Source organism: Labrus mixtus, chromosome 20 (assembly GCF_963584025.1).
Source record: "Labrus mixtus chromosome 20, fLabMix1.1, whole genome shotgun sequence".
Taxonomy (NCBI): domain Eukaryota; kingdom Metazoa; phylum Chordata; class Actinopteri; order Labriformes; family Labridae; genus Labrus; species Labrus mixtus.
This window is the reverse complement of record NC_083631.1, coordinates 4,366,865-4,382,426: the sequence shown is the minus strand read 5'-3', so window position 1 is coordinate 4,382,426 and position 15,562 is coordinate 4,366,865. Positions and strand designations below refer to the sequence as shown.

Sequence of the window (15,562 nt, the reverse complement as noted above, 5' to 3'; positions counted from 1 at the left end):
CCTTGTTATGATCTGTATCACTGCATATTCAGAGACTTATAGAGCACAAATACTTTGTATCATCCACTGAGCTTAAGAGGGTTATTTGTATATTCATGTAATGACATCTAGATTCAAGCAACTCTCTTTATTCATCTCTCCCCCAAAAATTTATTATTTCCAGCAACTTTCCCAGAAGGCTACAGCTCAGCTTTTAGCTGTCAAAAATGTGATTATGATTGATTAGATTTTTGTGTCATGCATGAACAACATGCCCAGCCTGAATAAGTCTTACAAGACACAATAATCAAGTGAAAGAAACCAGAAACCAACAGTAGACATGTAACAGTGATAATGTGTAAAATGTAAATCATCCTGATGTTTCTTCCAAGCCTAGAAACAACTATGTTACCCCTATATTTGCATCTCAACATTAGCTACAGTATGTGGGTCCTTTTGAAGTTTTTTTAAACTCATTTTAATTTCTTATTTTAACCGCCCTGTCTGACTTGGCACCTAAATCTCTTAATGCAATAGTTTTTTTTAATTTTTTTTATCTTTGCTTCATGTAGTTTTTTATTAGTATTTTTATCATTCTGTTCACATGGTTAATGTGTGTTCTCTTTTTGTAAATTAACCTAAGATAACTTAGATTATATGGTTTTATAAGTCAAAGATGATTATGCACCATTGCATTGGTTGAACATTAGCATTGGCAGTTATCAGTCTCGTTTACTCATCAGCAAATCATATGGCATGCCCCAATGTCAGTAGCTGATGTATATCTAATATGATGTTGGAGAGCTAATATAACTAACTGCAAATCGGAGAGGAGATTTTTATTGGGCAGAAGAAGTCAGCTGTTGGAAAAACGGTGGTTATTTTCAGGGTCAAACATGAAAGAAAACATCAGCAGTGTGAGAGCAGACACAAAGAATTACAATGAAGTAATGAAAAAAAAAAATTAGTTGGTAAAATCAATTCTCCAACACCTGCATCAGTATCTGCCCTGATTTTCAGAATCGGTGCATCCTTAAAGTTGATTGATAAAACCTGAAAATGTTTTTTTCTTAAACATTGCTTTGTAAAGTCATAACCATCAACAGTCATCATTTTATGACTGTGCAGTTATGCCTCTTCACTGATTGTACTTAGCCCTTCTCACACATCCCACAAGACCCCCTCCCCACTATCATCTCTCCCTCCCCCTTTCAGCTGGTCCACCCCTTTACCAACCAGTGTGTGCCTGTCAGCGTGTCACCCCAGGGTGATGCCCCTCTCTCAGCCCCTTGGGGCCCTTTTGACTCTGCAGCACTCCGTGTTTGCCCAATCATTTGGGAGCCGGATACGGGGATGAATTGTTAACTACAGCAGGTCAGCCTGTGCCCCCCAACCCGCCCCTCAGCCCCCGACCTGCTGTTGACTCATCTCCATGGCGATGGGGCAGGAATTTGTTTTCTCCCATGTATCCGCTGCCAGCCCGCTCCCTGCCACCACTTCCCCTCCTCTTCTCTTCGTCCTCTCAGCCTGTGAGCGTCCAATCAGAAGGCAACTGGAGGGAGTAGCATGGTCAGGAAGTTTTGAGGGTGCATCCCACTGAGCAGAGCGCGGCTGTCACTGGAGGTTTGAGAAGGCCTCAGGGGTAAATGTGTGTGATTTGTTTGGTCGGAGAGTGAGCACAGTCATTAATGATTTTCTGACAATCCATTACAGGATAAGAAGTGCACATGCACACACATACACCCGAGTTTTTAGGAGGCTCCGATCACACAAACACGTGGTTTGTAATGTGCAACTTATTATAAAATGCATTCTGTGTAAGCTGCTTAAATCCTGCTCCTGCAGCCATTGTGATTGCCTTGTTTAAAATAATACTTATTCTGTTTATTTTTGCAGTGCAACGATTAAGAACAACTCTAAACAGAGCAAGTCTATCATATATACTGTAGCTGTATGTTCCAGCCTATTTCCACACTTCACATAGCAGAGCAATTCAGCACACATTTACACAGGTCTTTCACATTCTACTCTTGTGATTTCATTATGAATAACAACTACACGTGACTCTCTGAGATTTATTTTTTCTAGTTTTAGTTTTCCTGAGAAAATCTGATCTTATCTACATACCAACACCGTTCTTCTCAGTCCAATTCCCATCATTGTCTCAACATATCGACAAATTCAAGTGTGTGCATGTGTGAGTGTGTGTGTTTGCCTCCACGCGCATTATTAGCTCAGGGCAGGTGAGTGTTTGCCTACCTGTCTCCCTTTATGAAGTGAGTGTTTGCCCAAGGAATGCACCACGTCCGATTTGTCATTGACTTTTATTGTTCGGCTCATCCAACTGGTGCCTTGAGGTTGAGTTGCACTGTGCCCCAGCAAGTAAGAAATATGTGCTTTCCTTCCTTCTTTTTCCTCTTTGGCTCAGTGTATTTGCACATGAAAACATGACTTGGGCGGATAAGTATTAGGGATGAGTCCGGTCCCTGCAGCCAGAGATTTAGAAAGAAAATTATCAAACGTAAAGATCCACTTAAAAGTGATGAGAGATAGATTTAGAGCCAGGCCTTTTATCCCCACCTGCATCTATATGGAATTTTTTACACCGTTCAAATATACTACTACTAAAATTTTGCAGCATGCAAGCTTCAGCGAGAAAAAGAAAACAAATTGTATGACATAATTGAGTGGGATTACTTCTAACCAGGCTCATCCTGCAGATACATATGAACCTCGATGAGCAAAGTTGGCTCCGTTGCTTTGTGGTAATGAGGAAACCTCAGCAAACTAATCCCTCCTACGCACTTGAATGGTTAAGAGAGCCTTACAAATGTCATGTGCAGCTTTTTATTTCTGTTTATTTCCAGATTTTTTGGGGGAAGATCTTAAACAGCAATATTAAAACTAGCTTTCAAGTCCATATTTGTTTAAGGCCATGTATTTCTGGATACCTGCCTATAAAAGGTACATATAGGTACTTGTGTAAATGCGTTAGTATATTTGAGTTTGCGTGCATGTGTGCCTCAGTGTGTTTGTGCGGCTGTCGTCCTGTGCCACCATCTGGGTGGTCCTCACGGCTGGTTTGATGGTAATCCCCCCTGTCCCATAAATCAGTGTCCGGGCTCGGGCCGGGAGCTGATGCTGTGTGACCACTGGAGCGAGGGGGCTTGAGGCACTAAGCCGAGACCCCAGCAGCTGCCCCGGCCTGGCCTGGCCACACGTCAGCTCTCCACACCACCTTTAAAATAACTCGTCATGCATGGCTGACTTCGGGAAATGGCGTACGAGCCACCTCCAACATGAGCCGCAGTAGAACTGGAGCGCAAACTCATAAAATGTAGCAGCAAAAGATAAAAATCCATGACTTCTAACCTGAACTGTTTGTAACCTTTTCCCCTCAGTTTCCAGGTTTTTAAAACTTTGTCATTATTGATAATCTTCTTCTTGCAATTGTTGAATAGTTATAAAATAATTTGTTTGTTCTGACTGTTGGCTAACAACCTGGAGTGACTTCTGATGGCTTTTTACAGAGCTGCTTTCAGTTCAAATGTTTCTGTCTGACTGAAAGTGCTAAGATTAAAGCCATATCTTAGTCTTTGTAGGGCCTATACCTCTCCGAGAGAATGAGGAGGGAGGATGAAGGCTTGTCCGGGCTGTCTGGCTTGCATACAGCTCTCTGCTGAGCTTTTATCTAGGGAGATTGGTTGCAGCTCTCTCCAGATCCAGCTCCCAGGGAGTGCACAGTCCTGAGACCTGTGGCATTAATAAAGATAATGCTGTTTGGAATAATAACAGTCAATTCTACCCAATAGAGGGGAGAGACAACAGACACAAGCATAGTGGAATACAAAAGAAGCCAAGATGAAAGGCTGAAAGGTAGGCCCATCCACTTCCCTGACTTTCTTGTGGGAACTGATGGAACCTATATCAACGTGCTCGCACACAAACAGCACTGAGAGGGACCCTGTGCTGATTTTGACCCTCAGGGGGCATGACGCAGAAATGTAATTTGTTCTTTTGTCTGCCAAGATCACAGAGGGAGAGCAGTGACTTGTTCTTCTTTGTATTCTTACTTATTTTTTTCTCCTGCTCCCCTCCTTTTCATTCTCTCTATTCCCCATTGCCTTCAGTGAGTGCAATTTAGTTTGATGAGCAGGTGGTCTTTTTTTTCAATCTCACAGTGCTTTTGGCTCCCACCTCTGGCGTGTGGTGCTTTCAGTCAGAGTCAGTCATGTAGGCCAGGATTAGAAGAGTGGATGAGAGGGAGGAGGAGGTGGTCCAGTAAGAGTCTTGGTATTGGCGACCTCAACGCCCTGCAGTCAGAACCATGCAGAGTGCACATTGAAAGAGTTATTTTGTTGCTATAGCTCTCAGCCGCACCCCAGATGGCTTTTGTGCGGGCCTGGGACATGGCTGGGGACAGGGTTAAAGTAACAGAGTCCTTCAGGCTTGGTGAGTCGGTGGGCTCAGCAGGTAGAACACTGCTGGCCAGACACACTGAGAAGGCAAAATGTTGTCGTCTCGGCACTTTTCCACCTTGAATCTGAACAGTGGACCGAAACAAAATAGGTGGATTAGAGCAAAGGGATTACTTAACCTACCAGCACACCCACAAATACACACACCCATATACAGAGTGAGATTAAGGTCTGCAAAATCCATCATAGTTAGGATTTTTGGAGCTTTAAAGCTAGTGGAAGAGGTCGAGTCTTGCAGCTTTCCTGGTTACAGAAAGCCATGGAGATGAAATTACAACCTGCTTTCACTATTTTACCTTTGATGTGTTTCATCACACGCTGCTAATTAACCATACCTTTTACTACTTAAGGGAATTTATGGCTCATTACCTTATCCGGACAACATTCCTCTGCAATAATCTCCTTGGTTACACCTAGACAAGCAATCAATATTTTGTCAATAATGCTAAACAGGTGTGCTGCTCTGTTGTCTTTCCTGTGTTGGCATTTCCCTTTCTGGCCTTTAACAGGCAGACTGGTTTGGACTGGTAACATGGTTTCAGACTGTGTAAGTCACAATTGTAGTTTAAAAAATTAACTGTTGTGTTTTGTTGAAATGTTGTTCCCCTGATTTGTGAAGTGGTAACAGAGGTCTGCATCTAGTAAGACCATGTTCTTAAAAGCCAAAGGATACATTAAGGAATAAAACTTACATTTGGTTCTTTGTCAATCATTTATAAATATTTTATATTTTCTATTGTAATTGGAAGAGATTGTCAAAAAAAGATTACAAGGGAGTAGATGTTAAACGGTGTCAGGCAATAATGGACACTCATGGAAACTCAAAAATAGTAAGATAATTAGAGAAAAACACAATGTTGTGACCAGGATTTGTTGTTGCTATGGTATAAAAACAACTATCGATAACATTTGATTCTTTACAAGTATCATATTCAAAATTATGGTATCATGACAACCCTACTGCTTTTCATATGTTAATGTATGTAATTATACCAAATGAAAAGTCAATATCACATTTAATATCATTTTATAAGAAAAAGGTTGTCCTCTGAGGCGTGTTTTTTTTTTCAATTTATTAAACTAGCACATCGTCTGCATAGAACACTGTCTTAACTTATACTTGCTGTAGTTTAACTTGCCCTTGGTGTCGACTTATACTTACCTGGAAGTAGACAGATTTGTGACAGTCACTGGAGATTGGTTTGGGCTCAATCCAATTAGTTCCCCACAAAATATGGCTGACAAGATTACAGTGGCGAAGTGAATAACATGGTGGTACAGTCTAAATTTCAAGCTGATATCTCTCTGAGGTCTGGGCTTTAACTCAAAAGAGGAGGGAGTGATTGGTCTGCACTCCTTCATTGGCCGATCTGGATTTGTCCCTCAAGTGTTTGTCATGGAGGTTTCACAAGTGGCCGTTTCCACTCTCACTGATAAACAGCAGGGATTGGATCCAGACCCTGCTGGGTTCTAGCCGGAGCCTTAGGCTTGAAACCACACAGGCCGGGAATGTTAGTCATTTGTTTATTATTGGTGATATTTGCTTGCTGCTAATTCCTGGACGGATTAATCTTGATGGTGTTCCTCATCCCACCTTTTTTTCCACCGTTTCACTCCCTGACATTTACATCAGGAGATTTGCATGACCAGTTAATGATTGCATGGACAGTGTGTATATACACACACACACACATGCATGCATTTAATGGCGTACTTCTAGGCTTCTCTGTCCATGCATGAATGTGTGTTTAGGTTTGTTTGCCATTCCACATGTGTCGCTGAAGGATGTTTGTAATCAAGGGAGTTTAACAGATATCCCCTTTAAGTCTATCCCATGTAACGGTATGACCAGTGTCAAAAGGAAAGTTCTGTTACTGTTGGGGAAATTTCATCCCATGCCAGGGTGTTCTGCTATGAGGCTGTGTTTGAGGTGGGAGGCTTGTTTGCATCCAACAATTAAGGGCTCCAGAAATCTTTTTCCCCCTTGTTTTTGGTCATACAGAAACACTCTAAGACCCTTATAGGAACCAATTAATCAAAGATGCTAAATGTCAGTGTGGCGTCATTCTAATCATAAATTACTGATGTCATGCAAGAGGAGAAAGTGGTCAGAGTGCTTACTTGTCAGTCTTGTGTTGTTGTGAAACCATAGGCCTAACAGTCCCCTGGATCGGTGAAAGAACAGTGTTTACTGAGAACTTGCTCAGTGTGACCTTTTAAAGGGCTGATCCCCAACACTGCGTAAATCTGTTTCCAGTTTCAAAACACGACCACGCACATGCTTATTAACATGCCGTACTCACTCGCCCACCGTGTGTTTGTGGGTGAGAAAGTCCTGCAGATCTGCTCAAACACTTAGGCCCAGCACAAAATCTGATCTCCACAATTTCTCCCTCAAACATCGGGAAGCAGACACACCAATGTCTCATAAATTGACAGACACATGACATAGACTTGTAATTATCTCTGACAATGTGTGTAGGCTTTGAGGCCAAAAGGCCAAGAATGATGCTTGTCTATATATATTTCAAGTCATTTAAGACATATCCAATTAAAACCACAAGTCTCTAATGGGAATTTGTTGCAAATGCAAGACAATTGCAAAGTATTGGAATATTATGTTTACAAACTGTTGTGAAAGTTTGATATGGCAAAGAACAAGAATTTACTGGAATAAAGTAGTTAAACAAATGTACATTAAACTGTCCTCTATTATATTTTGTTGTGTAAGTTTGACAAAGGGCGCACTCCAAGACTGAAAAAGGAAGTTAAACCAAAAGAACCCAAAAAAGCCAAACTTCGCAGCAGAAGGAAACATCTGTTAGAGAGACACAAATATGTTGCTTAACATCGCTTGTTTCCTTATTCAGTTCAATTTCATGGGGTCTGATTTTTTTTTTTACATAAAACATATATTATATTGAGGCTTGATAATGCATTATTAACAGGTAGTTGAAGCCTACTTGGCGTGTGCATCAAACCTGATATTTTTGCAGTCTTAGTGGTTGCAGATACATTTTCATGCACATTCATTTAAAATAATGTGGCTAACAGGCAGTCCAAGGAGTCAGGGCCCAAACTTTTTTTTTATATGTAAAATTTTAGCATTGGTGTATTAGCACTAATTAGCAGGTATTGGGTTTTAATCAGATATTTGCTTTCAAGTCTCAAGACAAGTCCTTAGACATGTTTTATAACTTTAGTCAGATGCTTAAAAAAATCTTGAATCATGCTCAGTATGCCCTCAGTATTTGACCCTCCGTCTGCGTCCTTTCTTACCCTGCACATAAGAGTGTTTTTACTCACTGCACATGGAAGTTGTCCAGCTGAAGCGGTCACAGCTGAGCTTCATGGGGTGTTAGTTAATTGGCAGTTTTTGGTAAGTGCAGATATGCTCCACTATGCATATCTTCCTCAATGTCCCTTGCACTATTTGCCTTTTTTAAAGTGTCCTTTAATTGGCTTCACAGTCACAGTCTCCTGCTTTAACTGTCCCCTGTGGTACCTGAATGTGGCCTATTTGACCCTGAGGCCCCGGGGTGACTACCTCATATTTTGCAGGCAGAACCACTGAACCATTGACCAGATTTTTTCTCCCCGACTTTGTTTTCAGTCCAACTCCACCTTCACCTCTTTGAACTCTACCTCTGTTTCTGTCTTTAATAAGAGTCTTGAAGGTGATCTCTTTTTCATGAGGCCTCTTAAAAGAAAAATCCGCTCAGTTTCAACACCTTTTCATAACCCTTACCTAGCTAGTGTTTGTGCGAGTGTCTGCCTGTCTCAGTCCGGTAGTCCTGTCAACATGGTAACAGGCCTGCCTCCTCAGTCCCAACTTCAGGCCTCAAATTTGGGCTCCAGAGGACCATCTAACTAGTCCATCTGATGGATCTGGCCTCTGCTTCTCCCAGCCACATCTGACTGGGCTGCATCAGCAGTACTGAAAGACCTGAGAGGACTGTGATCCCACCATGGGGTGTATGGCTGTGGCTCCGGCTGCACTGCACTTTAATCCCCGTTCCTTTTAACCACAATAGGAAACATGTGCTTACTCTGTGTAGGGTACAGGCCCACCATGGGAGAAGGCTGTTTACTTTCCCTCTAAAACTAACATTTCACAGCTCCTGTGACCACTGCTGGTCACTACCTTGACTGGGTTAAAAAGGTGATAGAAGATCTATGGTGACATGTTTGTTTCAGATAAGACAATTCATCACCACGGCTGCTGAATAGAACTTTCTCCTCACTTCTCACCTTGTAAAACTCGACACACCGACTAGGTTTTTCCACAGTAGGTTCACTGAGGCAGGATGCTTGAGCTGTCTAATTTGTCTTATTAAAGAGGCGCTTGATGTAATTTAATGATCCTCTTAAATTTCCATTCCAGGTTGGGTTTCAGGTCGGTGTATGACTCTGATTATGGCACCTCCCTGCTTCTTGGGGAGGGCTCTGCTTATCAAAACTAGATTTTAAACCGTTGTAATCCACCCTGTAGCATTTTTCCAGATGTGGGTAGTACATATCATTGCCTGAGATTGTCAAACTCAGAACAGAAGTCTAAGGTTGTAGTCCTTGTCCTTAAAAGTTCTGTGTTGTTACAGAGCTATGACAGTTGTTTCTGTGCAGGCAGGGAACTACAACTGAGAGATGAAGTGGTGTGAAAACAGGAACTAGTGGCCATATGCCAACACGGAGGACAGGAAATGCATTCCAGATGAAGATACTATGTGGTTTATTTTACCAGTATGTGTGTGTGTGTGTGTGTTTTTGTTTGTGAGGCATGTGAGCTGTAGGACTGATCATAGGTGTCCTGAGTTGCATCACTGCATTTCAGTGTCCTGTTTCTTATTTATATAGCATCAATATATCAGTGTAAAACTACTGTCTCTATCAAAACTCACAGTGCTTCTCTAGTCTGATTTACAGATTGATTTGAATATAAAACTAAAAATCATTTTATATTATTATAATTCTAGATGATTGACCCAGCATATACTGCTAGCTGTAACTCTTAACTTAAAATATAACTCTCTGTTTAGGCCCTGTGTCCAGTAGTGACGTTTTTGTGCTAGCAGCAACCACAAACTCAAGAGCGCTTCTCATTTTGGTTACTGTTGCTAGGTTATAATAATTGTCCAGCAGCATTTCCCTTTCCCCCCGTAGTCACCGATAATTAGATTTTCTTGTTATTTGCATTTATTCTAGGAAGTTCAAAGAGAAAAAAATGGAAAGGGATCATGTTGTGGCATTAGCGACAGCTCTTGACCTGGCGAGTATACCCTTGAAAAAACGAGTCTGTGATGAGTTGTGATTGTTGTTGACAAATGGGATTTTGGATGTCTGGCCTCTTCTTTATTGTCATTGGTTGGTAAGGGAGACATAAGTCCCATATGTAAAATTACCTCAACAAGCTTGTACTGTACTGTACACAGTTTCTGAAGAATTTATTTGACATCTGTTTATGTTGAATTCACTCTGTGGTTCTCGTGACCGATTCCCGACTCGGGCCTGGTGGCACTGTGTCACTGAATCAGGTCCTGTCCTCTACAGGTGTGGCAGGTGATCTGAGAGATGAGTGAGCTCTTCCTGGGGTAACAGTAGACTCGGCCAGCTTCCTCCGTTACCCTGCTCCAATCTGCCCTTTCCTGTCGTCTTATCTGAGCGTCCAGTGCAATCCAACCCAGGGTGCGGCCCCTCTGCTGCTCCATTCTCCCTCTTTGCTGCTCTCCATTGCTGATTCTCAGATGTCAATGTGAGGACAGAATGACCCAAATGAGTTGAACTTGAGTTAGGCCGACTGACAGAGTCCTTACACCCCATTGTAGGCACAACTGTCTCAGCTTCCTGCCACCCACAATGTCCCACCCCTCTGACCTCCACGACACCAAGGGCAAAAGGAGCACAGACAATGAGCAACAAGGCTTATCTTTTAGGATTTAGTTTATTAAAATGTGTAATGAGACAGCAGGGACTGATTTTCCAGCTTGCAAGTACATTTTCCCTCAAATGTTCGGAAGATGAATGAGATTTGGTTGTTGGTTGGCCAGAGGGACATGCTGATGTAGTTTAAGGGCTTTCTGATTAGCAGAGTGGAGACTTAATGTAGATCCTGTTGGGACGGAGGCTTGTACCTCCTCCAACTGTCTGGCCTTAATTAGGCCAGTCCACTAGCAGCCAGCCGACGAGCTTCTTTTACGTCATGATGAAGATTGAGCAAAAACCTTGGATTGTTGCAAATCTAATTACTGGAGCTAAAATCATGGATTGTCATGGATACAGCGTAGAGTTATTTGCACACTCATAATGTTTAATCACTGTTCACTTTCCTTATTCATCTCTTCACACACTCAGTCCTAAAATGTAATGAAGTTTGTGCAAAGATAAAGATGAAGATAAACTTTATTGATCCCCCGTTGGGGGAAATTTGTGCATTACAGATGAGATAAAGTAAATCCACAAATAATCCAAATTGACAAAGTTTAAGGACCGAAAACTTGTGTGATTTTCCTGCTTCCACACATCAGTGCTTCGTAACCTGAATTGGATTTGGATCATTTGCGAATCATCTATCATTCGCATTCCAGCCAAACACACTATAAACATGTTTCCACATGTGCTCATTCCAAAGCAGCGCTGCCAAACAGCAGTCGAGCGCTGCTGAAAGGAGGCTTATCACAGCCCTCTGTTTTCCTTAACATAAAATTGTTCCTATTCATTTACTTATTTTTGCATAGTCCATACATGCTTACGGTGTTCTGTAAGTTTATATGTGCTTAAGACAGTGTTTCAGGGACTGACTGATACTGGCAGTTTGCATGCATTCAGTAAAACGGGAGGTTTGTGGGGCAGAATCTGATTAAGCTGTGTGGGTTTGTGTGCGTCTGTGTGTGTGTGTAAGAGTGTCTGTTGCGTGAACCTGAGCTCGGAGCTTTAAATGTGTGTGTGGAATTGCAGACCTCAGCTCGGAGACGTAATCTGATTTGCAGAAAGGTACGGGTCGTTTCACATGACTGGTTTAAAGGACCACTGGCGCAAGGTTGTGCCAGCGTCCCTGACAGGTTTGTGTGTGTGTGTGGGTGGGTGGTTGCATCCATGTGTGCCTACATCCACATTTATTTTGTATTTACAAAGTGCGCTGCAGAAATAGAAGAATTTGTTAATGTACACGCCCTTACACTGGAAATAGGAAGGTGTTAATGTTTGCTATGCAGTTTAACAAACCAGAAGGCTGCACCCATTCCTCAGGTTTGCATTTTGAACGAGATTTATTTGAGAAAGAATACATTAATATAAACCCTCTAGTTAGCTAATTAACAGATAACACATCTGGGAAAAAAAAGTCAAACTCTGCTTCAGACATTTCTTTGCAACTATGTGTTGACAAACCATTTTAATCAGAGCTTTATTTTAAACTAATGGAACATCAAATAATTCAAACCATGCTATAGCCTCGGCTTCATTAATACGACTGCTTGTATCAAATCCCCTGAAGGGGTTTGCTTCTGAATCCGCTTCTTTAACATTGTTTGTTGATGTTTTTTGGGGTGGGGATTTTCGTTTATTTTTTTTTTGCGCTGCATGTGGTCCATCATGTGATTTTCATTGGAGAGTGGCCGGGGGGAGATGACCACAGTAAAAGCAAGTGAGCATAGCCGAGTGTGTGTTTATGTGTCATCTGGCCTTGTTAATAAATGCCGGTTGTTTTCCATGTGGGGGTCATCAGTTGTGGTCATCGCAGACAGAAGTGAAAGAGAGGAGGCTCTTGGTAGGAGGTGACATTTCCAGCCATGTTTATTGGATGTGTCCATGCAAAGAACTTATGAGTTTGTGAATGATCTGCTGTCTTTTCTTAGAAGTTCAAGTGTGTGTGCTCGGTGTTTGGTTGTGTGTTTCTCTCCTGTGTGTGTGGAGAGCTCATAAGCAGGACGATGAAGCAGGCAGGAAGCTCTGATCCCATCGGGCGCGTCAGCAGGGGCAGTTTTTCATAAGGTAGTAATCTCTCCACACAAAGGGGTGTCCAATATTAGAGAGAGCTCCTACCACTGAGCTAATCAAGACCTGACCAGCCTGTCTCCTGGCTCGCCAGCCTTTTAAACATTACCTCATCTGGACGCTAAGCTGAGCTGCATGCAGCTTCCAGCCTGTTGGTATACATGATAACTCACTTAGCTCAGTACGATAGCTCGAAAAAACAGAAATACAAGAAGGGATATAAAAGAAATGGGACCAGAACATAGCTACCTATGGTGCCTGGTGCCAGGGAGAGGTATTTTAAAAGGGAGAGGAAAGAAAGAATCATTTTACCATGTCCTCTTGAAACTCTGGGAAGCAATTTGCCGGTATTCAGTTTCTTTCCCCGTCGTCCTGTTATTGCTGTTTTCTCTTCGACTCTTGGAGCCTTCAACCTGTAAGAAAGGTTCTTCGGTTTAGTCTTTGTGTCACTTGGAAACAGTGCATTTGTTGCCAAGGTAACTGGTCTTGTATAGTGAAATTCAGTAGCAGAGAGCACCATTGTCCATGAATGGATCAAGAGGGACCGGGGCTGTCGATGATCCAGAGCACAGCAGTCTTAAACATGTCGGGATCAAGAAACCTGTGATCAAAAACAGTTTCATGATCCAATATCTACCTGAACCTATTAACCCTAATAAAATAAAACCAGCACACCGGTTATTTTTCAATACCATAATGGAAAAGCCACTTTGACTGCCTTCTTTTCTCCTGGCCTGCCAACTGCTGCAGAGCTCCTCTGAAACTTTAGATCTGCGTTTAACAGAGTGGGCTGATCAATGTCACTATTCCAGGTTTGACTTTTTAAATGTTCAGTGAAGATACTGGAGAAGGTCTGCATCCTGTGGCTATTATAAAACCAGCTTTAAATGACCAAGAGCCTTAAATAAATGCATAAGAAGGCAGTGAGGACAGCTGAGCGAAAACTAAGCCTGTATAAGAGGGTACAGGTGGACCTCAGATTTAAATCACGGTATGTTTTTGTAACTTTTCCTATAACGGTATTATATCACGGTATTACAGAATTAAAAGGGATTGAGCATATAAAGACATAATCACGCACCGAAACCTGACTTCTCCCCCTCAGAGAAGTCTGTTTTTTTTTTTTTTTTTTTTTTTTTTAAGATTTATCTTCTTTGAAAATAGGGGACTTTTATTTTGGAAGATTTGGCAGAAATTGAACGTGTTCATCATTCAAGCTTTAATGGACCTACAAATAGCCAAGATTTTTAACAACGCTGACAGGAGTTTTAGTCTTTGCACTCCAATTACCACGAGACTTTTAATATCTTGGACTTAGTACAAGTGAGACATGGCAGCTACACCTGTTATAATGGAGATTGAAATCCGTTTCAGCACATAGCCTGTGTCCAAGCCCAAGACAGACTGAAAGAGGCCTGCTGCATGCGAGCATACTCTTCTGTACGATGCTGTTTTTGCTGAAACTTGTAGAGGGGAGAATACCAGTTTACCTGATCGCTGGTCCTCAATTCAACTCTCCTCTGAGTGTTAGAGCGCAACAAAAAAACCGAGGGACTCAGTCTGAGCTGTCACAAACGTCACAAATCACTGTTTCATAATACTTTTATTTACCAGCCACTGTGGCTTGTATGTTGAGCAATCAGTGTTCCCTCCTGTGTGCTCTGTGACCAAACATGTGCTTAAACCAGTGATGAAGGTATGGCAAATATTTTATGACTTATTTGATTTGTGTTGTTATTTTTACAGGTGTATGAATGTTATTTTCCTTAACAATACGATTCCATTACTCAGACTAGAGGATTGGCTGATACATACCCCCTCGTTACTGGAACCATTAAGAGAATATGCAACCTTCAGTGTTGAGAAATTAAGCCATTCATTGGTTAAAAACTGTATAGGGTTGGGGCACCAGTACCCTACAGCGGTTAGCACGTGCACTCCATGTACACAGGCCTATACCTCGAGAGCGGGCGGTCCAGGTTCAAATCCGACCCGTGGCTCCTTTCCCCCAAATCATCCTCCACTTTCTCAGCCCTGTTTCTGGCTCTGTCCACGGTCCTATCTCTAGAATAAAGACATATTTGTTTTATATTATATTTATTATAATTAGGCCAGTTATATAGTTAAGAGTTCCAGTCTATTTGCATAATGAGGCAGTTGACTGACACAGGTGGGTGTCTTGTAGCTCTTCTCTACTTGGCTTGAGGCCTGCATCAGTTCCACCTCTTTGTTTGTGAATAGTTTGATCGAAAGTAAGGTGAAGATTGCATTTCTGATATGGTCACCAACTCATGACCATTGTTAGGCTTCATAATGCCTCTTTAGAAACAACTAGGTGACATCACTGAAGCTATAACTGAAACTTCATGTTTCATACACTGATTGCTGACATTTTGCTAGCTTCAACTTTCATGTAGCATAAAATATTTTCTTGTTCTGTTTATAAGCTCACCATCATTCTTATCTTGAGACCCTCCATGACTCTGAAGTTTGGCACTAAAACGTCACCATTGCTTTGAAAACGGAAGAAGGAGGTTATGGTTCCTTCTGTGCACTGACAAAACATATTTGAGTGTTTTGCAAGTTTGGGCAACGTTGTACTAGATTATGTCTGATTGTCTTCTTCTTGAGCACCTCTGTGAATGATTTTATTTCCTTGTCCTTTATCTCTTTCAGATGATCTCAGGTGTGCGTCGAGAAGAGGCTGACTAATGGAAACATGATCTCAAAGGATTCATCAGGTAGGGATGACTCTGTGTTTTATTTGATCTTCACTCATCGGTGATCACACACAGCGCTGCGTTATTATGACCTGTCAGTTGCTACAAACAACCAGAGTACGGTACATTCGCTGATCAGAACAAAGTGGTGGTAGTTCACATGTATGTGAGACATGATCAGGGTGGTGGCACTGGCTTTATGCCCATGTTCTTTGCTTTTTTTTTTCACTGTGAAACTCAAGTCATGACAGCATGGTAAAGAATGCAGTGGCAGAGAGATATCACTTCAAACACGGCGTCTCTCAGGAGCCTAAGATCCTTTCAGTGGAACTGAATGAAGATATGCTTTGATGGCCCACCACAGAGTCGGTGGCCTTCAAAGAAACCTGTTGATGG

General features: G+C 41.9%; 1 long non-coding RNA gene across 1 annotated transcript in view; it reads left to right on the top strand.

Moving 5' to 3' along the window:
* The window catches only part of LOC132953944 (uncharacterized), a 58,396-nt gene that overhangs the window by 39,946 nt on the left and 2,888 nt on the right, over positions 1–15,562 (top strand). Inside the window, exon 4 of the long non-coding RNA XR_009665681.1 lies at positions 15,123–15,187. This is a non-coding gene — a long non-coding RNA (uncharacterized LOC132953944). The remainder of the gene's footprint in view (positions 1–15,122; positions 15,188–15,562) is intronic.